The following is a 25,565-nucleotide window of genomic DNA, read 5'->3' as shown; positions in this document are numbered from 1 at the left end:
TCCAGTCAGAAGTGCAGCTGAGGCGTAACTAAATAAAAGACTGGTTTCAGAGTAGCCGCCGTGTTAGTCTGTCCGCAAAAAGAAAAGGAGTACTTGTGGCACCTTAGCGACTAACAAATTTGAGCATAAGCTTACGTGAGCTACAGCTCACTTCATCGGCTCATGCTCAAATAAATTGGTTAGTCTCTAAGGTGCCACAAGTACTCCTTTTCTTTTTAAATAAAAGACTGGTGTTTTAAAATTCCCAAGGCCAACTCAAGTACCGGTGGCAAAGGAATGGATATTCTTGACCTGACTGGGCAATAGCAATTACTATCCAATTTGAATGGAAAGATAAAATAAGCCACCCAGGATCTAAAAAACGTGCAGACGAGGTCATCAGAACCCTGAGAAATTACTCAGAAATGGCTGATGAGTTTATAAGTGGACCTTTCAGAAGCACCGATGGGATGTAGTAGCACGAAGTCCCATTGAAAGCCTAAAAGTCACTTAGGCATTTTTGAAAATCCCACCCTATAGCAAGGTTTGATTTCTCCAAAGCAAAGACCAAAAAGACTCTCTTAGTCGAGCCTTTTCTAAAGCAGCTCGTGGTTTGTGGGAGCTGCAATTCTGGGGGCGGGGCCCAACTTGACACTGTAAAGCAGCCTGATTTTCACAAATTGAAGTGCAACCTGCCCTCTAAAAATCAGGCCCTTCTATGGTGTCTCGCGTTGACCATGCAATACTCAAGGCTTTCACCTTAAAGTCACACAGTCACAGACTGAGGCAGGGAGGCTGAGATTTTCAAAGGGAATTGGGCACCCTTACTAAAATCACTAGCTGGTTTTGAAAATTTAAAACTCACTATTTTTTGGCTCAATAGATACGGCATGAGCACTTCTTTTATGGCCCTCGGCCATCCAGTGGCCTACGTCCATATGGGGCAGAAGCAAGGTGCTGACACTGACTTATCAGCATTGAAGTTATTTCATAGGATGCCATTAAGCATCAAGTTTAAATAACAGAACTTATGGTATGTATAGCCACTCTTATATATCCATGTGGCCAGCTGGCCCTATGTTTTCTCATTAAGGTGTGTTGAAAGTAGACAAGCACAGGCGTGTACTCTGGCTTGGAGTTCTTCAGAGCTAGCACTGGTAACTAGCAGCAAATTCTTTAACTGATGTTAGCTCTGCATCAGTACAATTCTTGGTCTTTCCTTGCTTCATTGCGTGCAGTAAGATGGAAACACCATGGGCTCATGGATATTGTTGAACAATGTGTATGACTGGTTTTCGCAGAAGGACAGTACACAGCATTGGCATGGACTCTCCATTTCTCGATGGTGCTTGAGTGCATGGTAGGTCACTGATCAATGGTGGTCCTCCTAGGCAGAGCAAATCAAACTAAACCAGAGGTGCCTTTCTCATAGTGAGCAAGCTACTGAGCCAGGGTGCTAGAAATGCACTGAGAAAGCCAACTTCTGTGGCGTAAAGTCACCGAGAGCTTGCAACTAAAGGAATGGCCTTCAAAGAACAAAAGAATTGGCTATGTTCTCCATGTTCAGTTCAGACAAGGAGTCCAGCCAACGTGATCCTCTCGGGAACACCCTGAGTAGCATGTCTAGCGGGAGGAAGGGGACCAGTATCCACATATTCAGAGGTACCGCTAATGTACACAAAAATATATAATGAGCATCAGCAGTCTTCATTACTGTGCAGCCAAGAATTATGGAGATCCTAACCTTGCAAGCTGAATAAATTATTGCCAAGGGATTATTATGTATTCTAACAATATCTAATGTTCCTCTTTGTCTCTCATAAATTACAGGGCATTCCGTGACTCCTAGGATACACATGGTCTCAGGCAAAGCCACTGTTTAGTCCTTTTAATAAGTACACACACACAAGACTCAATAAGAGCTGTAATCAGTGCTCTCACAGACTGGGATAATGTAACTGTTGTCACACCTTCACTTTTACCTGGACTGGTGTAACCACTTCATTTGACCACAATTAAAATGCATGGTAAAGAGGAAGCTGAGTTTTGGTTGCATAAGAATTCTGCTTGTGTATCCCCAGGTGGTATAGAGCCACCACCACATCTCTACAGCTCTTCATGGAATCAACACTTTGGTAGAGACTCCAGGATCGTTCTGTCCTTGGCCTCTCTGCTGAGACTGCTAACTAGTGCCATTTGTGATGGGGGTTAATGTGATCCGGACGCACGTCCAACGAGGGTAGCGTGAGATCATCAAACGCAGTTCACCTAGGCTACCAAAAAGCCATCATACACGAATAACTGCCAATCACTGTCAGCCAGGGGCGCCAACAGTTCTCAGGTCCAGACCCTCAGCTGATATAAATTGGGGTAGCTGGAGCAATCTGGCCCTCAGGTGATTAGCAGATAGAATGCTGCTCAAATACCTTATTTGATGCATTTGCCGTTTTTTCACCAAGTAGTTCATTCAACAAATGCTTTTGTCAGTATCTCAGCTGCTCTGTAACTGATGGAATAGTATTGGTCAAATGATTTAGTCAAGGAGGAAAGGTAACAATCACTGCATACCTTATATGACAAACTTCTTTTTAAAAGCATTCAGCTGTCTCTAATAGCCACCTAAAAGTAAAAAACTTGGTTGGAGCCAGCCCCTGAGCCATCCAGCCTTCCCCGTTTTTGCCTCTCTCTGTTTATAAAGAAACTAAGAATTAGTTGAGGTGTGTTCTTCAAATGAAACTGTGAAGCAACATAAAAACTCTCCCATTCTATTCACCAGGCAATGATGTCAATCTCGATTGTTCTCTCAATTTCTCTCTCTCTTCCAAGTTCCTTTTCATTCTTAGAATACGATACACACACACACTTTCTTTAATGCTAAGAGCACAAGAAGAACATTGTCCCTGATAGGCTGTAGTTATAATATACATTAAAAAGGCGATGAATAGACCAGTCAGAAAACACAAACTAAGAAGGGGGATATTCTCAGGGTGCTATTGATTAAGTGTTTTTCAGAACAGAAGGAATCATTTTTAACAGGCTTAAACTATGATGGACTCAAGTGGAAAATGCAGGGAGAGTTAGCAAGCAGTGTAATGGACTGGGCCTGGAACTAAGTAACCTCTTAGTATGTTAGAGGTGGTGGTGAAGGGGTTTTTTGTTTTGTTTTGTTTCTGTTTTTTTTTTGTTTTGTTTTTGTTTTTGTTTTTTTTACAGTCGGGGCTGTTTAGACTCCAGACCCCTTTCTTCTGAAAGTGAGCTCTGCCAGCAGCTGAAGATGATGATGATGAGGGAAGGAGAACGGGGCGGGGGGGGGGAGAACAGGCCCAGCCACTCAGTTACATGATCTAAATTCTAATCAAACATCATTTAAAGCATGTTTTATTTCAGCCTCTGGAGAGATAGTCCCTCCTGACTCCTCACCATGGCAACCAGTGTCTCATTTCAGAAGTGTCATGCCACATTATCATCTTGCCGGCTCACACACTCCCGCCTGACAAGTTCTCTCTGCCCCTTGCGACAACCATTCCAGGCTTATGCTGTTTATTTTTGGTGTCAGGCTGGCCTCCGCAGATTGAAAGGCAACCTTGCCCCCTTGAACAACAAGCATCACACCCCATTTGGTGATAAGAGATAATTTGAGAAGATATTTGCTTACATATGTATAAGCAATTTGCTATATTACAAAGCCCCTGGGTGTGTGTGTGTATACATGCATGTGTGTTTGTGCGAGTCAGAAGGAAATGCAGATGCATAACATGCCATGAGAAGGCAAACAATTCATTTTGGTTCCCAGGTATTAGATTTCAATCATCAGATCCTGTTATTCACATGGAACAACGTGAAATATACGCTGAAATGCCATCATAGTCCCTTTTTCCTCAGAGACAAGTAGGCAAAGCCAGGCATCGGCTCTGCGTGAAAACCACACAGTGTCCCTGCAGGGCTGCAAGATGCAGCAGCAAAAAAAAACAAAAAAAAAAACCAACAAAACACAGCTTAAAAAACATTGACTAAACAACAGAGTCATTTGCTAAAGAAATGTGCTGGGAAGGCAAATATTGCCCTTTCGGGCCCGACTGATTTCCTCTACACTTCAGCTTGAAGCAACAGCAGTATAGTCAATAGAGCTACTTTGGATTGAAACCAGTGTAACTGGGATTACAGTAATAGCCCCTTTTCTCTGCTTGTGAGCCACCCTCTACAGAAACGCAAGTCATGGAACAAGATCCTCTGGGCAGGGACTGTCTCTTCCTATGTATTTGTACAGCACCTAGCACAATGAAGTTCTAATGTATGACAGGGGTCCTAAAACACTAGTGCAATACAAATAATAATAATAATAATAATAATAATGGGGTGTTATTACTTCCTCTTTCGTATTTAAAAGTCTGTTTATTTGGCTGGCGTAGGAGGAAGGCAGCAGCTGACATTCAAAAGACCCACAGGTGTAAACAGACATAAGACTAGAGCTGGATGGCAAATTAATGTTCTGTTTCATGGGAAATTTTGTGATTTAAAAAAAAAAATTTCCATTCTGAATGAGAATGACAACAAAAAACAATCAACATTTCCCATGAAACAAACCTCACGGGGAAAAAAAACATTTCAGGTCAATTGAAACATATTGTTTTGATAAAACTGGAAAATTTTGCTCTGATTTTGACTTTTTACACTTTTTAATTTACATACAAATGAATTTCATTCCAAAAAGTTTGTTTTGAAATAAAAATTCAAAATTTTCTGTTCTGAAAACATTATCTAAACGCTTCATTTAGTTATTTTTTTCCAAGTGACCTTTCTTCAACATTGACACCTTTTCTAAATGTAAATATAATTGGAAAAAAATGTTTCGACAAAAAATTTCCAACCAGCTCTGTTAAGGGCTTTCCTTTTGGCAGAGACCAGCGAGCTCAGGAGTGAATTGCCCTGGGATTACTCAAAGATGAACAGGGATCCAGCACCATTTGCTAGCTAGTGGAAGTACAAAGAAGGAGCAGAGGGACTGATGCCAATGATTAAAGGTCAGAGGAGATTCCATAACTGCTACCCTGGCTAGTATCTCTACCCCCTGGGATCCACTGCAGAACAATGCCTGAAGGGAAGAAAAGAACAGACATTCTGAGCTGGCAACAAAAAGAGGTTCTTTTCACAAAAATGTTATGCACAGAGACAATTTTGGTCTAGTGGTCTGAGCTCAGGCATAAGAGGTGAAAACTCCTAACTTTACTCTTAGCTTTGACATGGATTCCTTTTGTGTCCTTGTGCAAATCACTTAACCTTTCTAGGTCTCAATAATTTTCTCATGTATAAAATGAAGGTGATAGTACTCATCCACCTGACAGAGTTATTCCAAGGTTAAAATTCCAAAAGTTAATTAGTTAAAATTTGTAAAATGTTTTAAAGTATTGGTGATCTCAGACAAAAAAACCTAAAGGATTGCTCTAACTGGAGTCAGGGGGCCAAATTCTCTGAATAAACTAAACATTTATATCAGATAGATACCCACATACTATATAACTGCATACCATATGGCTGTGGGCCTAATTTAATTTACATGAAGACTCCTGTACTTTGCTCTGGCAGTGTAAAGGGGTCTGAAATTGGTTTTCTCTGGTAGAGTGAGGGGCCTTAGTGTAAATGAAAATCAAGCCCAGCGTGTCTGAAATTGGAATCTGGCTGAGTATGGGGTGGGTAAACCTGCCAAAACTGAATGGGTAATGCGAGATCACAGACTCAAAAGTGATATTTGATCAAGTGGGGGTCTGACTTTGCAAATAGCTTTAATATTTTTTAAATAACCAAAATGTTTACCTAAGAATAAGATAAAACTCTCAGAACACCTAGCTCATGTAGTATTATATCTACTTTCTGGTAATTGTAATAGAGGAAGATGGAAGGCTTATGATTTTTAAGCATTTTTAACTGGAACTGGTTGGAGAAAAGTCAGCAGAACCATATTCTGTCAGAATATACAGTTCCATCAAAATCAGAATGCTTTGTGAAATTGGATCAATTTTTCTGGAATTTACCTCAGAAGAAAACTGGGGAAAAGTTTGGACAATGTTGAAATGTTTCAATTTTTCATTTTGAGAAAAAAAAACCCCTTTTCCTTCATTTTTAATTATATTATAATATAATGCAAGAGTCAATATTGAAACAAACGGTTTTAATTGAACCAACAGAATATTTTTTCAGAATTTTCCTTCACAGAGAATTTCAAAATGTGTGTGTTTGGTTCCTAATCGGAATGAAGCCAAATTTCAAAAATCTCAAAATCCTTTGCCAATCAGAACTTCTGTCCTCTGCGGCACTGTACTTGTGACCACAATATATTCATCACAAGATGCACTAACGCACCGACTAGAAAGCCAGCATTTTAAAGACATTAGAGGAGGAACGCATCTCTATTTTAAAACCATAAAATGGGGGAAATTACCAAAGATTATGAACTGGCACAACAGCCACACATGTACCATAAAAGCAAACTGCCGGAGTTGTTTAAATGGACTGAGAACCTTTCTTGAGCAGTAAGACGACGGGAACATGTTTTACAACAGGAAAGTAGCATCAAGGGAAAGAAATAAGGAAGATGAAAATGTGGTTATGACAATAGTTTACCTATTCTGCGTGCATACTATGGGCTAAATTTCACCCCCAGCTACGTACGTGCTGTGCATCCGCCGTGCAGTCTTGACTTCTACGGCAGCTCCAGGCACATACTTGGAGGCAGAATTTGGCCCCCCTGTATCAAAAAACACACACAGCTGACGGGACACCAGTGATAGCAAATCATTACAACATTGCAAAACTTCCATGCTCTGCGGGACACATGCAATATATTTGGAAACAAAAAAGAAAAACCAGTAAGGCCTTAATTTCTAACAATGACACGCGCAATTATACAGGCATAACCACACAACGAAGTGAAGGTGAGTGTGCACCATTGTACGCACAACTCCCATGATTGTGCCCTCACTCGGAGTATTTCCACTCACAAATGGCCAGCCATGTATGTATATGCAAATACCAAACTTGCACAAGCAATCACAGTTATTGTGTCTATAAATTAGGCTAACACTTGATCATACTCTCTATCTAGAGTTGTTGTTTCTTGGCTGGGATTTTTTTTAATATGATGCCTTCTTTGCACTAATCCAGCCTTTGTTTATATGCTGATGATGTGACTTGCCAATGTTTCCAAATGGCAAATTCATCATAAAAAAGGAACCACACAATCAAAGAATTCTGCAGGTTCAAGGAGCAAGTGGGGGACTATTAACCTATGTAAGCTTGACAGGAATGTCACAGTGCTTTCCAATTATGCTTGCAATTGCCTATGCATTTCTGCATGTGCAGTTTAATGCCCATCTTTATCAAAATCAGCCCCTTGTTGTAAATCTCAACAAAAAAAACCCTTTTTTATTCAATTGCCCCTTTCCACCAACAAAAAGTATTAACATGCAATAAAAGAACACACTCTTTAAAGAAGACATTACCTACCCAAGCCATGCAAACAAACACTTCACCACTTTATAATCTCACACATGGAATGAACATCATCGTTCCCTTTGGTGCTTTAAAACAGTAGCTACATAAAATTACTAAAACACGTAACAGCAAACCATCCTGTTCCAAAGTCCCTGAAATAAAACAGAAAGCTCTCAGTGCCTCCTGTCTCTGGGTGCCTTCTTCCTCTCCTGTACACAGACTGGGGCTCTAAATCGTCTCCCCCAATCCGTACATGAGAACCAGAAGTTTGATGGGTCACATTTGCTTTGCCAACTCCTTTTTTCAAGTAAGTCAAATGGTGTCATTATTATTAAATGTCAAGGTAACTAGGCCAGATCCTCGGCTGATGAAAATGGACTCCGTTCCACTGAGGATCTGGCCCATTTATTTCAATGCTGTTATTCTAATTTACAGAGCCACATCTAGCCCTGAAGGTTTAGCACGTCAGTGCAATATGTTCCCAATTGTCATTTTGATCTTGCAACCCTTATTTATATCACCGACAAGAGACAGCTATTGGGTTCACATTGGAAAGATTTGACAATGGAGCCAGGCCTTGGTGGGTTTCACCTTGCAGTGGTTTGTGTGAATGAGTCTTAGGATTTCAAACACACCCCAAGTTCCAAAATGTACTGACCCTGGGTTCATTTTCAGGCCCAAAGCTGGTTGTAACCCTTTCACTGCTGATCCAGCCCATGCAGTCTTGCTGTCATGCCCTAAAAATCCCCACTGAAATTAGTGCAATGCTAGGAAGTACTTGATACATTGAGCAATACAGCAGGTTTGTTCTACTTGGATGTATCAGTGACATGCAAGAGCAATCAAACGGGTAACAGATATGGATAATAAATCACAGGGCTAATAATGAAAATTCAGAAGATGATACATTGCCCAGCCAAAGTGCTCTTAGCATATACAACCACTGGGTGCTATCTTGTAAGCTATGGAGAGACGCTCACTTGCAACATTTCACATGGGAGCTTCACAGCAACCTTCTGTATTTTTGTACCCAATCCCAAAATGTTCCCTGGTGCTCCATAGGAAGGTATCTTTCTGACATCCTTCTAAGAGGAAGTTTGATCTTTTGTGTAAAAAGTCTCAGAAACTCAGGAGAACTGGGGATTTATTTTTTTTACTGGCTGTGCCACTCACTTGCTGGATGACTTTGGGCAAACCACTTCACATATCTGTGACTCAGCTTCCCCCTCCATCTACTCCTAATAGGCATTGTAATACTCATCTCGGAGGAGCAATGTGAGCCTTAATTCATTCATGTGTGTGAAGCCCTTTCAGAGCCTCAGATGGAAAGAACGTAAGCACTAATGTTAATACCCACAATAACAATGTCATCTTGACATTTGGCATCAGGGCATCCACAGCAGAAAAGTCCAGAAATGACTAAAGCATTAGAGGTTTGGATGGGAGTCTAGGGAACTAACCCACAAAATGGGGGTTCCTTCAAAGAGAGGAAGGGTGCTCTAGTGATTGAGGCACTAGCCTAGGATTCATGAGACCTGAGTTCATTTACCTGGCTTGCCACAGAATCCCTGTGCGACCTTGGGCAAGGGGAGGTTGTGGAATCTCAATCACTGGCGATTTTTAAGAGCAGGTTAGACAAACACCTGTCAGGGATGGTCTAGATAATACTTAGTCTTGCCATGAGCACAGAGGACTGGACTAGATGACCTCTCGAAGTCCCTTCCAGGCCTACAATTCTATGATTCTAGTTAGTCTCTCTCTACATCTTAGTTCCCCACCTGTAAAATGGGGATGCTATCATTCCCTACCCCACAGGGGTATTGTGAGGATACATACAGTGTGAGGTATTCCAGTAACGGGGGGGAGGGGGCAGATAAGCATATTTTTAAAAGAGGCACACACCTTGTAACAGATGGCGACCTACATTTGGGGGGAAACAGGGCTGTCCAGCTTTATCTCTTAAGAGCAGAAACAAAAAGAACTGGACCAGCCTGGATGATGAAAAATGTAAAGTGAAAGTGGAAGCACAACAGCTATGGGCCCTTTTTTGTTAGAAATGCTTGATTTACAGCAAGGCTGTAATTTTGCAGGATAATAAGATCAAGTTAGTGGCAAAGGGGGAAAATAATATCTGAGCTTTGGGGAGAGGGGGAAGGAGGTTGGTGAAAATGCTGATATTTACTTACTGTAAATGTTGAGCCTATAAAATATTCCCTCACACAGCAGCCTAAAGTGCCAGGCAGACAACAACAGTAGCATGCTTGAATGAAGTTGTATATTGTTTTGTGAAAGCAGCAGCTCACAGCAGAACTGAGATTAGCAACAATGTGGGTCTTCTCGGTGTAATTTACAAAAACATACCAACACTTTCGGATCGCGTCTGAAACTGGCAAAACTGCTAGATTCGGCACTAATGCAGCCGCTGACATGAATGTATCTTTTCACCAAAGGAGAGAGGGAATCAATTTCCGGGGTGCTGTCTGAACAGCCACAAATGCTATAGCAATACTAAGACAAAGGAATTTAGGCCTGCTCATAAAACATGCCTCTCTAACTAAGAGATGTTTGCAAGGAAGCATTGCCTAGTGGAAGGAGATGCAGACACTGTTTAAAATAGCACTGCAAGCTCCACCTCACGCGGGCTGTTCCTGAAGCCCGGCTAACAGACACTGCTTGCTGGGGATGCTGGAGGTGACCTAGGTTCTAGCTCTACCTCTGGCATCTTTTTATAAAATGCATTTTTTAAGGGGCATTAATTCTTTGGGGCTTAATGAGGTGTGCGCACCTTCTGGTGCGCTTGAAAATACAGGGCCACATTGTGCTCTGAGTTCTGACGGCATAAACATGGAGAAGCTCTGCCAAAGTCAATTCCGGGCTGGGGAAATAGAGAATAAAATTTGCCTGCTTGCCCCCGCCCACCCCCCAGTGCCTCGCTTGTGACGTTTGCTCCCAACATGGCCTCTCGTTTCCCATCCACCGATGACAGCTCAAGAATGAGCTCTTTGGCTGCAGAGGAAGATTTAGAGTAATATGCCTGTTTTATTTACGCAACAGAAATATTTGCATAGGTCTGCTCTGGACCTAGGTTCTAGTCTCACCACTAACTGCACCCAGTGCCTGTCTTTTTCTTAATTGTCATGTTTGTCTATTTAATGAGGTGTGTAGCAGCCTCTAGTGGTGGACAGTAGAAAGCCACACAGTTAAACTGCTAGAACTACTGTGAATTAGGGTGAGATTTCTTTTTTCTTCTACGCAATAGACGGGTTAGCCATTTCTAAAGTCTGCTGGAGACCATTTACTTGCACAAGGAGGTGACTCCAGCCCTTCAGAGCACAAATTTATCTATGGCAGGAGGGGAATCCACGGTTGGTTTTTAACCCCACTGTAACACTCTCCACTCTCACACATGGCATTCAAACAGCATTTTCAGCTGTCATTTATTAGACTTCAGCAACAAATACTTGCCTCCTCTACCACTAGAGTCCAAATTCCAGCCAGAATCATCCCTGTCTTCCCTACTTCCACAAATCTGAGCGCCAAGGCAGGTTTGGGTCCTCAGTCCACTTCCACCACTTTTCCCAGTGCAGTGAGTTCCATTGTAGCTGAGGCCCTCTGCAGCCACACAGGAGGGGCCAAGATGTGTGGCCCTCTGTAGCGAATCGGTTCACTGACCCCGTCACCTTAGGTGAGACATTTAACATTCTACATCTCAGTTTACCCATTTGTTAAGATGGGGATGGGGAGAATTCTGTGGTGCCTACTCTGGTTTTAATCAATTCTCATGCAGGCAATGCTCTCAGTGGTATTGTCTGGGGTTTTGCCTCATGAAGGTGTGAGTAAAAGCTGAGTAGAGACCTCTAAATTTTTTCCTATAACAACATTTACTGTACCTTCTGCACAGGGGTGGCTGAGAGTTTCCTTTCAGAGTTGCAAAAGCAATCTGAGATTGGTGAAGTATGTAGTGATGCAACTGTTATGCCTTGTTTTCACTCTGCTACACCCTTAGGGTGGCCGGCCAGTAAAGGCAGTGGTTATTTTGTGAAGCAGAGTTGATGCATCATGCAGCAGAGACCACACTCTGTGCTCTCTCACCAGGATTTTATTCCTCCTTGTTTAGCCATCGCCCTTCATCGAAGGAGCAGGTCAATCACACTGGAAAGTTCTATATATTGTAGAAGAAACTATAAATGTGCTGAAGGCAAAAGAGGCTCTGTAAGTGCAAAGTAGGACTCTCTCAGACAAACTGCATGATATCCAGGCTCCATTAAAGTCAATGAGACAGTATTTATTCACTTTTTCAGATCGCAGACTACTCATCTCCTTTCTTAAGGCCTGAGCTGGAGCCTTCTGAAATCCACAGACAGTCAAGCCCTTATTCTCTCTGACACTGAAAGAGGGGTGAGGTGGGGGAGAAAAATTGGTATTAAACTAGATTCCTCCCACCACGCCTCTCCCTCTGATTTTCAAGCTCACATCCAAATACAAACAAATCCCAGAAGGCAGTTACAATCTCACCCAGAAAGGTGTGTCATTCTGTCAGTGCTCCCCTCAGATCCCCCCATGCCTGGAGCAGCTGGATCTTCCCACTGGCTCAGCCATGTAATTTTCTGCCACTTCTTAATGAGACAGTGCAATTTTTAAGTGGATTCTTCCACAAAAGGTTAATGAGAACTGGCTTGGGCTTGCAAGATACAGCTAAGAAGAGCCAGATATGGGTTCTGATGAAAACCTTCATTGTCGCTTTGTAGGGATAGATAATGTATTGTGACACAATGTGCTAGCTGATATTGGTTTGCAAAGGCCTCTCTCATGTAGCCTGGATCTAGGCTCCTATTTAATCTTCTTTATAATAAAGGGTTCTTTTCCTAAAACAGAGACAGAAGTTTCAGTGTACAGAATTCTCAGGTTCTTCTTCTCCTTTCAGTTATCTCTTGGTACCCAGACAATATGAGTGCTTTGGAAACAGATTAGATTCCATAATAATGAATATGGATGGATCACCGCAATATTTTTTTCTCCAAATACTTATCCAACTGTTTGAAAAATCGTTTCCAAGTATTTTTCTTCTGGTTACCATTGGAAGTGTGCTAGCCAGACAGGCCTGATTTACCACTCAGGACTCCAGAATGCACTAGTAGTGAAGACTGCTGGCTTCTACTCCCAGCTCTGGGTGTCGCATCAGTGCCACCTATATATATTTGCCATTTCCCTCTGTTGATTTATCTCATTTCAGTCACTTCCAGCACTTCACCTGCTTTTCCCAAATGCTAAAATTCAACATCTCCTGCCTCTTTTTTTGGTTTATTGTTTATGACAAACTTGAGCAGACGGTGGCCACTCCTGTACTTAGATGCACAGTATCGCTAATCAACATGAAATGTCGACCAGTAGGAGGCCCCAAACCATTTCTTTTAGTTTACATCACATATAAGCAGCTCTATATCAAGTCTACTAACTCAGGCTCTGATCCAGCAGTCCTTTTGCAGACAAAGCTCCCATTGCTTTCAGTGGAGTTACACCAGGAAGGGTTTTGGCTCAGTGAGTTTGCAACAGTGTATCTAAGGGTTTGTCCATACAGGGACATCCATGAAAGTTAATCTGAATTAAGTGAAGGTGTGAATTTGAAGTGGATTAGTGGACACTGTTAATCAGAATTGAAGTGGCCTTAATTCAGTTTAGTTTAATTCACTTTGGAAGTTAGTTAATTCTGATTAATTTTACTGGATGTCACTAGACAAGCACTAGAAGAATAATTTGGTCCACTGTCCGGAACAGTAGGGGCAGAATTTTGCCCTGACATATATAAATTCAGTTCCCCATGACTCCTACTCAGTGGTAAATTGACCTCTGCATCTAGCTGAAATATCCAATGGCTTGTTCTTTGTTAAACCCCTTTAGATTTCTAGCTCTTCGTCTTGTTGGTCCTTCTCACTCAGTGGCTCTCCTACCATATTTACCCCATTTGTAAACTGCAATTTTGAACCTTAACAAATCCCTCACCTGTGGTTCCTCCAAGGTCATCTCTCTGTTACTAAAAAGGCGTTGCCTACCGTACTCACACAGGCGTAAATTTTGAAGAACTTAGCCTCTTAGGGGCAAAGTGGAAAATATGGACATGGAAAGAGAATCCATTCAATTGTCATGTGCTTCTTCCACATTTGTGTGTCACTGTTATTAACAGATGTGGCTGGTTTCCTTCCTCTCCTCCCCCGGACAATCCCCCCCCCCCCCCAATAGATAGTCTTACCTTTTGTGGAGTAGCAGCAGCAGCTTGGACACTTGATGGAATCTGGGAACCAATAAAAAAACATTCATGAAAATGACCATTTCAAGAGAGATAAAATATCATTATGTGAAATGGATTTGCTGGCACTGCTCACCAAATTTAGCACCTATTAAATTATAGACACCATTATTCCTCTGATACAGAAAATTCTGAAACTTTCCCTCAAAGATATATTTTATTGTTTTAAGTGGGGTTTAAAGCCATTTTGTTCCTTGTGATAAATCTCTGCATATGAATTTTCTTAGCGATACAATGCATTCTTATTCTGCTAAAAGCCTTACTGATAGGACAATACACCCCTCTACCATGTGACAAAAAAATTAAGGGGTTATTTTGCAGCAGAGAGATTTTCCCTAGGGCGGGTATTTGTGGTGGTGGGTGTTGAACTTTTGATTTTCTCCTGATACTTAGGTTGCTGGTTAGTAAGTTGAATTTCCCCATCAGGAGTGTTTAACCAGCAAATATTGGTCAATATTTACAATGTACTTAGGAAACCAGTCTTAGTAAGTGATATAACTTTATTGCACTAACCTTACTAAAGAGAGTATCAACTTAACATCATACCAAGTCTCCCTATATAAGGAATCCTGGGAAGTCCTCAACCCATGTTTTTTTTTGGATTATTAAATTCGCTCATGCTTTCCTTCTGGATTCTTCATTTTTCTAAACTTTGTCTCTCCATCAGCTAAACTGCTGGTCTGTTTGATTAATAAAATTAATGTCTGAACACATACACCAATCAAATTGTGTTCTTTAGGAAGTGTTCTTTGGTTGAGTGCCGGGACTACCAGCTGTCAAGGAAGGAGTATCCTGAGAGCCTACAAGTCAGACTTTCTCTCCTCTAGCTGGCCATTTGGCTAAAAGCAACCAGACTAATTAGCCAGAACATTAAAGCGCAAAGGCAGTTAAATCATAGAAAAAAGTCAAATGGGGAGAATGTGGTAGGATGGAGAAGATGCCCTGGGAAGCGAGAATGACTTTGCAATATTGTGCTGTAGAAAAGCATGGCTAGGAATCCTTTCTAAGGGTGCCTGAAGGAAACAACAAGTCATAACTGCTTCCTACTGGATGTTATTGTAGACACTTGTGCAGGAGAACTAAAAGCATGGAGGGGAAATGAGGACCTGTCCCATTTGATCACTTGAGCATAGGAGAAACAAAAGGATGTGGCCGCACCTTCACCGCCAATTTTTTTGCTTTTTAACATTAAGAAACTTTGAAACACCTGCAGTGGGAAACAAAAGGTTAATTAAAAAGAACCCCAGTCTTTGCACTAAGCGGATTGCTGGGACTCCTGCCAGCCTGGGAAGGTTAAAAAGCTCAAGCATGCGTGGGCTGCGGGGGGAATGGCTAAAATTTACAGCCAGCTCCCTGGAAAGTCACAGTTCAGCTGTTCTCCCAGAGCAGGTGCTCATGGGAGCGGGCCTGTCCCTTTCAAAGCGTGAAGATTGATGAAGCCTTCGGTCTCACCAACTGTAAATATACAACCAGCCTTGTCAGAGCAGGTTTGTAACATCACTCGCTGACAGCAAGAAATTTTTTTAACCTCCTAAACACACACACACACGCACACACACGCATACCAAACAAGGTTTTCTCAGCAAATAGAAAAAGTTAGTAAATAACACTGTGGGAAATACAGTCATGTTGTGGACACCTGGGGCGATAATGTGCAGAGGGCCCAGGTGAGGCTCGCTTTAATTCTGTCCTTTAGAAAACAAACAAACAAATGAATGAAATAATCTTCCTTTGAAATCACAATTCGTGGCTGAGTCCTGCAAGGTGAGCTGAGCTACTGCGGTGATTGGGTGCCAATATAGGACCCTGGATAAATTAGATAGGTTAGATAAATGGCTGCTGAGCATCCCCAAGTGGAGTTGAGGGCACTCTGGAGTTTACAGGAGTGGCCCCACGAAGAACAAAAATAACATTCGAATGACACTTTGCCCTTTGTCTGCCATCTGGGGATCCAAAGCACCTTGCAAACATTAATGAATTAACTCTCACAACTGCTCCCTGTGTGGAGGGGACATATTATCCTCATTAGAAAGGAGAGAAAACAGACAAAGAAGCTGAAGCTAAGATTTTCAAAGAGGCCCATCGGAGTTCAGTGCCCAACTCCCATTCCTGCCTAAATGACTCATCCGTGGCCACGCAGTAAGCCCTGCGGAGAGCCAAGTCTCCTGACTCCCAGTTTAACTTACAAGACAAGAAACAAAGAATGGGAGGAGCTGGAAGCAATATCAAAGGAGGCTGCTCAGGGTGATGACTGGTGCATGGGTGATTACCCTCTTGGTCTCTGTTTCTTTGCTTTTGCGTTGTGTGTGTAATACACATCCAACCAGTCCTCTCCTGAGCCATAATTAATGGGCAAATTTCATGCAAGCACTATGGCAGAAGTATGTCCTCAGGAGGTGTCTGAGTGAGGAGAAGGCAGTGCCCTTCAGGAGTAGCTTAGGGTGGGTGTCTCAGCATCTGGTTAATCAAGCAAATGGCTCAATAGCAGAGGTCAGGTCAGATGTTCCCCAAACCCACAGTTATTGATGCTTCTGATGATTAAAGAAGAATGATGCAAGAGTAAGACATAATGTGTCATGGAGCACTCCAGCACCTGGGACGAGGAGGCATGGGGGAGAGAGGACAGGATTAACCCAGAGGGAAGGCCCAATTTTATCTCCCTTCAACCCTTCTTTCAGATCTAACATAGAGACCTGAGAGAGAGACAGACGAGGAGAGTCCTGAATGGCAGACCCACCCTCCCCCCACCGACCTTGGTCTGAGCCTACACTAGAAGAGTAAAAGCATGGGCACTCTTACTTTCCCTCCACCAATGGACATCCAAGGGGCATAGGGACATCCAGAAGAAAAGCAGAGCACAGATGGGGCCTGATCCAAATCCTACTGAAATCAACCAGCGTCTTTCCATTGACATCAGTGGGCACTGAATCAGGTCCTTGATGACCAAACTACTTTAGACTGTAGGAAGCAACACTGTTATTCCCATATATGAGTGTTTCTTGATAATCTAGTACTTGAATTCACTTCTATCATTACAGTACCTATGACTGGTTAAACCAAAATCATTCTCCAGTATTCTTTGCCCTTTTCATCCCCCAGGAAATATTTCTCGGTTGTCCTTTCTCCAAGGCAAAAATTTCTGGGTAATAGGAACTTGTTACCTGATATCCTAAGAAAAATTTCACGTTTGATTTTATGCATGGGAAGAGGGGCGGGGAGGGAGAGAGAGATTAAATTGGCTATTTTAGGAAATGCATAAAAAAATTCTGATTACCCCAAAATTTTGCCTTAAAAGAAAGTCAGCATTTCTTTTCTGGTCCGCTGCATCTGTTTTATAACTTGTTTCTGCTTATTTTTAATAGATCAGCCAGAGACAACGCTTCTTCCTCTTCACCAGGGCCTGCTGAAGCATTTCTTGTGCATCCAAAACTCCCATGCAAGTCAGGCCCCAGATCGTTGTTTTCAGTTTTTTAAACCCCTCTGTTTATCACTTTCTATCTCCCTAACAAAAACACCTTGGCCTTTGCAGGCCTTGCTCGCATTTAGAGTGATATGGGATGAATTTCAATTGCACCCACTTCAAAATATTAAAAAAAGAAAAGAAAAGAACAATAATCATGGAACTAACAGGACATTTGCAAACCATCATATTGTTCATTTTGTTTGTATGTTATATTCCTTATCCCCAATTCTTTGACTGTCTTGTCTATTTAGATTGTAAGCTCTTTGGGAGGTACTGATTGTCATTGTCTCTTAACATATGTCACCTAACACAAAGGGGTCCGAATCTTGGTTGTGGGTCTGTGGCTTTACAAAGAATAACAAATAAATATTAAATACAATAAACAATAAATAATAAATACTACCTTTTTGGCTGCAGCAGAAATCTAAAGATTCAACGAAAATTCCTGGGGATGGAAGTGTTTCTACAAACTGTAAAAAAGAAAAAAAAAAAAAGTGATGTACCACAAGTGGTGAAAAATAATCACACAATTCTGGGTGCAAGTGCTCATAAAAATGGTACACCCCTGGCTCAGACAAATGATACAGTCCTCCAGAAAACTTCAAGGACTTGTTTCCATTTCAGTGAATGGCAAAACTCAAATAGAGTTCAGTGGGAGGTTGCAATCCACACCATGCATTATGTACAGAAACCAAGTGCAAAGAACACTCACCCTGCCTCACAATTAATATTTTCCACATAAAACACCACTGATGTCTCTCAGGTGAGCCAAAATGGTTAGACCAATTTTTCCATCAGACTTAATAATAACTTTCAACAAATAGCATTGCCGTTCTCCTGTTTTATTTTGCTTATCCCTTCAGTAAACTCTGCCTGCTGATGTTTAAAATCCCCAGTTATTTGCCTGGTTCAGCCATACCTCTGTTATTCCAGTGATATCATACCCCCCATTGCAAACATGTAAATCCAGAGCAGCCATTCGAGGCCCAAATGTCCCCTCTACCTCTGGGAGGATCTGTAGGTTTGGGGCTCTAAACCCCTTGTGTTTTCTTTCATGGGGAGGGGCATAAAATGCCATGCTCCCTAAGGATGATCCAGAGGGAACTCCATGGGGGGAAACAGTCGCCTGTACCCTCCAGGAGGTTTTCCCACATGGGGGATAATCTGCATTGTTGTTACTATGCACAATGGGCCTGATCCAAAGTCCACTGATGTCAAGATTCCCATTGACTTCAAAGGGATTTGGATCAGTCCCCATGCTACCAGGGTTGCTAACGGCTAGATCCTCAGCTGATGCAAATTGACGCAGCTCATTTGAAGTCAATGGAACAGCTCTGATTTACACCAACTGAGGTGTAAAGCAGCCGAGAATCAGGCCCTCCATTCTGAGCTTGTTAGTTTTGCTGTTCCAATTTTAGCTATCCAGTTAGCTGCATTTCACTGTCTTCTTATCCTTCCTCTTTGCTTTCTATATTGTCTTTTCTTCAGCTCTTTTCTCTCTTCATTTCATTCTCCTTTTAAATCTGAAACTACTTTTCTCCTATTTTTATGCTTTTTCTACTGTATATACATAGCTCCATTACTCTGCCTTCATTTATCCACCTGTCTCACTTAGATGGCTCTATAGCAGTGAATCTCAAACTTTTCCATGCTAGGAAACACAACCCAGTGGGATTCATCTCCCACCCAGACAGGATTGCGCCATGATCGCTCTCTTCTTTAATAATCTAAAAAGGACAAGTTCGTAACAACCCCCAAGCAGACACCCCTGCTCCATAGCACCCATCACAGTATTACTGAAACCAGAGCATTCACCCCTAAGTATCTGATCATGTTTTCCTTTCACCTTTATGCCCTTTCCTTCTTCTTTAGGGTCCTGATCCAGCACCCACATGGAGCTCCAATGATTTCAGTGGAGGTCTGATTACATGGAGTAAAGTGCAAGATTGAAGGTTACGTGGGAGCGATGAGACCTGGTTGACCGCCTGAAGATCTGATGCCAGAGAGTCTCCTTTTTTTCTTTTTTGCAGTGCTCAATCTGATCCAGTTCAATGAAAATTTAACAACTACATATTGGTCTGAAAACATCCCTCTGCTCTTTTGGCGACATGTTTATCCTGGAGAAAGTTGACTCGCTTTCCATTTAATTGTTTTAAAACCACAATTCCAATCATTGAAAACAGGGCTTAATTGAAGATTCAGCTCATAAAACGTAGTGCAGTGTTAAAGCTTCATTTTTACAAGCTATAACTTAGAGTACATTCTACATTGGCCAGGTTTAGGAGGACAAATGAGGCTTATCCTTGGTGCAATCTTTAATCCATCCAGCATTTCTCAGGTCTTTGCTCACATCCTACAGTCACTTTACCACGTTGTCTGTAAATGTAGTTGAATTAAGTATCATCATGTTAGTAGATGGCTTGAAGGATTTGTGATAGCATACAGAGCCTTTCGCCTGTAGATTGCCCTTTCAAATCCCACCCACGATAGTAGCGACCAAGAGTTATTAATGTTTCATCACCTGTACATAGTAGGTTGAGAGGTCTTGAATCATTTTTCAATTGGCAGGTATCCATAACACAATGTGCACCCCCGATGGTGTCACATGGTGGTAGAGGCCTATCCTGGAGATCTAGGGTTCAGTGGCACAAGATGAGGGTTGGTACAATGGCCATCCCAGCAGACAGGACAAGGATGGAATAAACCATCCTGCTTTATCCCCCCTCTTTGTCTCTTTTCTGTGAAAGCTCTATGGCTGAGGGGTGAGAAATACAATCCTTTTCTTCTCACTACAGAAGGACCCCCCGACTTTCCCTTTTTCTATGCCTGTCCCTTTGATCCCTCCTTTGTCTGGTAGTAGGTTCCAGCCAGTCCTGACATCATGCCATGTACTCCTGCAGAGAGTACCAAGATGAACTGTGTGTATCTTAGATACCATTTCATTTAGCAGATACTTAAGCAAATCTTCATCTGTCTGACACTATGCTGTACAATTCAACATGGACCCAATCCCAACAGATTCTGAGCCCCTTTGAAGGTGCTGAGTGCCCACAAGTCCCATTAACTTCAGGATGATGGAAATACAATCCTTTTGCCCTTTGACTTTTCACTTAATGTGTTAAGACTGCCCTTAGGGGATTGGGGATAACCTGGTATCAGGCTCACAAAGAGCAGCTTTTTCTGCATGGTATCCATAAACCGGTATTTAATTTAGGTTTAATAGAAAAGTTATTGTATGTTAAATAAATACTAATTGATTATTTCAAATATATGTGTTGAGGGTTAACAGCTATGTAATGAGCTCCTCTCCATTAGCACAGCTGTTAAACATCAATTAATATGGGTTTTATAATCAATTGATATTTAACATGACTAAAGTTTCCTAGTGAGATTTAATGGGTCAGCATTTGTATAGTAGCCAATACCATTTTTATTTTAAAGGAAAAAATATTTGTTGAAGGATTTACAAGTAGGTGGAAAGTTATGAATCTGTTAAACCTCAGCAAATCGGCTTCACATAATTAGCTGGTATTTAACAGACATAGAGGGGCTATCTTCTCAGATATGAAGAGTGGCATTCTGTCTGATGGTCACACTCATATGCATGCCAGGAAGCCACCAGACTGAAAAGGGGACATAGTTCAGATTCCCTGCTAAACCCCTGGAGGAACCATACACAGACGCCCATGTAAACAGAGTCCTAGGGAAGGACGCAGCAGACAGACAGTATCGTCCATTGTTTCAGTGAATGCTCTCAAACAGCAATGGGTCCCTAATCCTTCCGCACTCTGCAGATTGCCTCTATTTTGGGAATGGTTTTGCACTGTGGCAGAATTCAATTAGGCCTTGATCCAGCTCCTACTGATCTGAATTCCTCCCACTGAGTCCAATGGAAACCAAGCCCCTTAAAGCACGATTCTGCTCTCCCTTACACTGGTGTGAATCAGGAATAACTTCATTAAAGTCAATGGGGCCTGTTCCTCACTGTCCTGTACCTTGTGTAGGCATTTACACCTGTGCAAAGAGAGCACAAGGTATGTGTAACAAGTGGCTAAAGCAGAACACTAACATTTTGCATCCATTTTGCACAGGTGTGAATGATTATATATGGTAGAGAGCATGGAGAACTAGTCCCAGTGGAGGTCACCAGTGTAAAACTGTTGTGAGTAACATCAGAAACAGGCCCTAAACAAGAGAGAACTGCATTTCCACCAATCTTTAATAAATGCAAGACACAACTTTGAAATTCTGCACTGTCCTACAGATAGAACTTTACTGAAGGAGCTCCCCTTAGTCAGAACATTAAGCAATATACAGACTCGAGCCATTTCTGGATCATCATGTGATCCTCTACTAACTGTGTTTATTATTCCAGCCGCACTCAGACCCTGTCTACACTGGTGTTGGTGTGTAGGCTACAGGTGGCTACACGCCACTGTGAAAGCCAGACTGCATCCACACTGTGGTGTGTAGCTAGTGAAAGCCTTCAGCGGGGAGGGGGCCGTGGGGAAAGGTTCCAACAGTGAGGAGCTTCTGGAGCCTTCCCCCACTGCCTCTCCCGGCCCCCATCCCTGCCAGAGCCTTTCACTGAAGCAGGGAGACTCCAGCAACTGGACTCTACACTGCTTGGGTGTGTAGAGAGCCATGTAGGGCACATCAGAGCTGGCACTAGGCATAAGCAATTGACTAGGGCTTGGAGCAGCTCAAGGGAGTCCCCTTTTAATTATCAGCATGAGTTGTAAATATTCCTGCTTAGGGCAGCCAATGAGCTAGCATCGGCTCTGGTACACATACCCACTGGGTTCAGACGTGTAGGGCGCTCTGCTCACTTAAACTGTGCTTCCACATGCCTGTGCTAGCTGGGTGGGCAGTGACTTGCTCTCTGCGCACCAAAATAAGTGTCGACCTACCCTCAGATACATGCGGTGGTGCCCAGAGAGGAGATAAGCAACAAGGGAGCCACTTGTAAACGACGACAAGAGAAGTTCTAGAGTCAAGATTTTCAAAGCTGACCAGGGGCTTTAGCCACACAACTCTCATTAATTTTAATAGATATGGTGTGCCTAAATCCCCTCCTTGGCAATGAAATCACTAAGACTTTAATCCCTCTGTCCATCTCCCCCACCACTATACGCACACACAAATGAATCATGTGCAATCCGTTTAGTGTACACAGGGAGAGCACAAGGAATTTTTTAATGAAAGGAACACAAATCATAACTCATTTACCACCATTCTCTAGCAGCATTTCTTCTATAATTCCTTATTGGCAACTTTCAGACAGTTTTCATGCTATGAGAGAGTTTTGTACAGTTTGCCATAAATTCATGCCAGGGGGCATGTAAATGAGCCTAAAAGTATCCTTTCCTCTTTGAGGATGTACTGTTCTATTCCTTCCGTACCCAGCTACAGTCTCTTTCTCATCCCCACAATCAGATAGGCCCCTCCAAGATTTAAACAATCGCACTAGTTATTAATATACCTCAAATTAAATTACAGCTCGCTGGATCAAGTGGGACAGGTTCTCATCTCAATGCTATCACTATGGCATGCAAACCTCTCCTCCACCCCCATTAATGCTTTAATTCAATCAGTTTAGCACTCGTTAAAGGCAGTATTAGATTTATCTGTGCTAGACTTTTAAACATGTTACTTAGTACACAGTAACTAACCTGAGTTAACATCACACCTTAAATCCTAGTCTAGGCAAGGTCTATTCTTCCATACTTGTTCAGTGTTGCACGGTTTGGTAATGACTACAGGCATTTATTTTTTAAGGAGTGCAGAACATTATGTAGGATAGATAGAAAAACAAAGAAGTAGTAGGCGTGTCTTACTCTGTGTTTGAAGAATACCTAACACAATGGGGGCAATAGTGTGATACAGATAACAAATAAGTTAAGAGAGGGGAGAAAGATTTTAATGGAGTTTGCCAACAGATATAAGGTGCTAGATCTTCTGTTGAAGTCAATGTAGCTACACCAATCTACACCAGCTGAGAATTTTGGTCCAAGAAATACAGAGTTAGGCCTAACCTGATCCTGGCATCCTTGTCAATTTCTTTTTAATAGCAAACTGCCACTCTGTATCCTTTCCACCACCTCCTCTCCCCCCGCCCCATACATTGTCTCAATCACAATATTTTGGTTCTCAGATGGTAACTGGCAGCATCATCCAAGTATCACTTCTCCTTCAAGCCTGAATATTTTGTTCCTAATGATTTTCCTGTTGTGCACAAGTTTTATGTCCATTAGTTCAACAGTGTATTTAATTTTCTTTTTTAAATATTCCTTTTTTTCAAGTCTGGAGAAAAAACAGTACTTAAACCAGAAAGGGCCACCGTATAATGAAAAATCTTAAGGTAGCAAAGGAGCTAATTACTGATGACATGTAGTTATGAACTGCAGTACCAGGTGTCTCTAGGGTATACAGCAAATAGACTAAAATTCTCCTTATAAGCATTTTATATAGATTATGATACTAATGAACTTAATAGCATCACTATCCAAGGACAGCATCAACTTATTGACACCTTATATTTTGCAGAAATAGCTTTTCTTTAAATAGTGCACCCCTGCTTTGAACTGTAATGGTTTTTAAAAGTGTCTTAGCACACAAAGGCAAAATCTTTTTTGAAACAGGGTAGAATTGGTTCGTGATTATCACTGAAAAGCTGGCAGCCACCAGCTAACCTTCTAACAATGAAATATGGGAATTTACCTTCATGCTTCAATGCTTGCTATTCAGCTGTCTACCAGGGTCTAAATCAATGGTTCTACACCCTCCACTCAAGGTTTCTCTTTCAAATGCTGCAGATATGACCTTAAGTTCATCATCTAAACAATGCAGTTCACGTTTAATTTCATTAATCTAAGATCTTCCATAAAATTGCAATATGGCACCATACCTTTCAAGTACCTTCATTAAAATCCATGCTATTTCTAAATCCTATGCATATCTATGAGGTCATACGGTGTTTTATTAAAATGGGTTTTTGAAAGGCTCAGCTCTTTTATCATCAATTGTCATAAGGTAGCTCACAATAAAAAAATAAATAAAACCTCCCCTTATCATTTAGACTCGGAGCAGCTGACCCATCTCGGTAAATTACCCCTTCCCAATTTTCACCCTTCTTCCAAGATTTTACATTTGGAGGGAAGAAACAAATCTTCCTAAAACCATCTCGTACATGAATCTTCTGTTATTTATTAGAGGTAATGTAGTTGCCCTTTTAGAAATTAACCATTCCATACAAATCTAGAGGAAAGAAAAGGTGAGATTATTTCCAGGATCTGCATCACGTTCTCTGACTACAAGTCGCAGTTTCCTGATATTTTTGTAATAATACATTGACACAAACTATCTACTTGTATGTTGCATGCCTTTCATCTGACCGTTTGTCTGTCTTGTTTATTTAGAATGTAAGCTCTTTAAGGGCATGGACTGGTTTTTATTATGTTTGTCCAATGGCTAGCAATGACCTCTTATCCTGACTGAGGCTATAGGCACTATCATAATACAAACAAACAATAAAATAAAATAAAATAAAATAAAAATAATAATAATAATAATAATAATAAATAAACTCTGCTCTCTAACTTCTTTAGAGTACACCCTCTACAGCCTGGTTCTGCAAAGACTTCTGTGCATGCTTAACTTTACGTACATGAGCAATCCAATTGATGTAAAGCACTTATGGAAGTCTTTGTACAGTTGGAGTCTAAGCTCCAACAACTTGTTCCTGATACTCAAATTTTGGGGTTGTAGGGGAACAAACTGATGATGCTAGTTGACTTACCTGTAAGTACCTGTAACACTTTTAGGCCATCCACAGAATACACAGCCACTTTCACCAGATAAGCTACAGTTTGGTAGGGTTGTTTTTTTTTGTCAACTGCAGTTACAAGCACACATCTCCCAGCAACTTATGCAGGAGATGAACATACACACTCAAGGACAGAATGCGGCTCATCTTTGCATCATCCTTAAGAACCTATGCAAAGAGGGGAAACAAAATTCCTTTTTTCATTTGCTACGTTCTAATAACGCATCAGCACAATAGGTTCACAATAATACCCCCAAAGCCTCCCATTAAAAAAAAATTTCCGAGCAATAGCAAGGCTTCTTAAAATGAGAGATACTCATACATCATGGGAATTCTAGGGAGAGAGAATGTCAGAACAGACTAAGGATAACATTTACAAAAGTGTGAACGTGATTTAGGAGCCTAAATCCCATTTTCAAAAGAGATTTAGGCACTCACGAGCCAGATTTTTAAAGGTGTTTAAGTACCTAAAGATACAGATAGGTGCCTAATGGGATTTTCAAAAA

General features: G+C 41.6%; 1 long non-coding RNA gene across 1 annotated transcript in view; it reads right to left on the bottom strand.

The window, feature by feature from the left end:
- Positions 1 to 25,197, bottom strand: part of LOC140899873 (uncharacterized) — a 186,694-nt gene extending 161,497 nt beyond the window's left edge. Inside the window, exons 1-3 of the long non-coding RNA XR_012155489.1 lie at positions 25,033 to 25,197; positions 17,638 to 17,704; positions 13,715 to 13,756 (exon numbers count right to left, since the gene is read on the bottom strand). This is a non-coding gene — a long non-coding RNA (uncharacterized LOC140899873). The remainder of the gene's footprint in view (positions 1 to 13,714; positions 13,757 to 17,637; positions 17,705 to 25,032) is intronic.
- Positions 25,198 to 25,565: the final 368 nt, after the last annotated feature.

Source organism: Lepidochelys kempii, chromosome 17, assembly GCF_965140285.1.
Source record: "Lepidochelys kempii isolate rLepKem1 chromosome 17, rLepKem1.hap1, whole genome shotgun sequence".
In the NCBI taxonomy this organism is placed as follows: Eukaryota; Metazoa; Chordata; order Testudines; family Cheloniidae; genus Lepidochelys; species Lepidochelys kempii.
The sequence above is the reverse complement of the archived record's forward strand: the minus strand, read 5'-3'. Positions and strand labels throughout refer to the sequence as shown.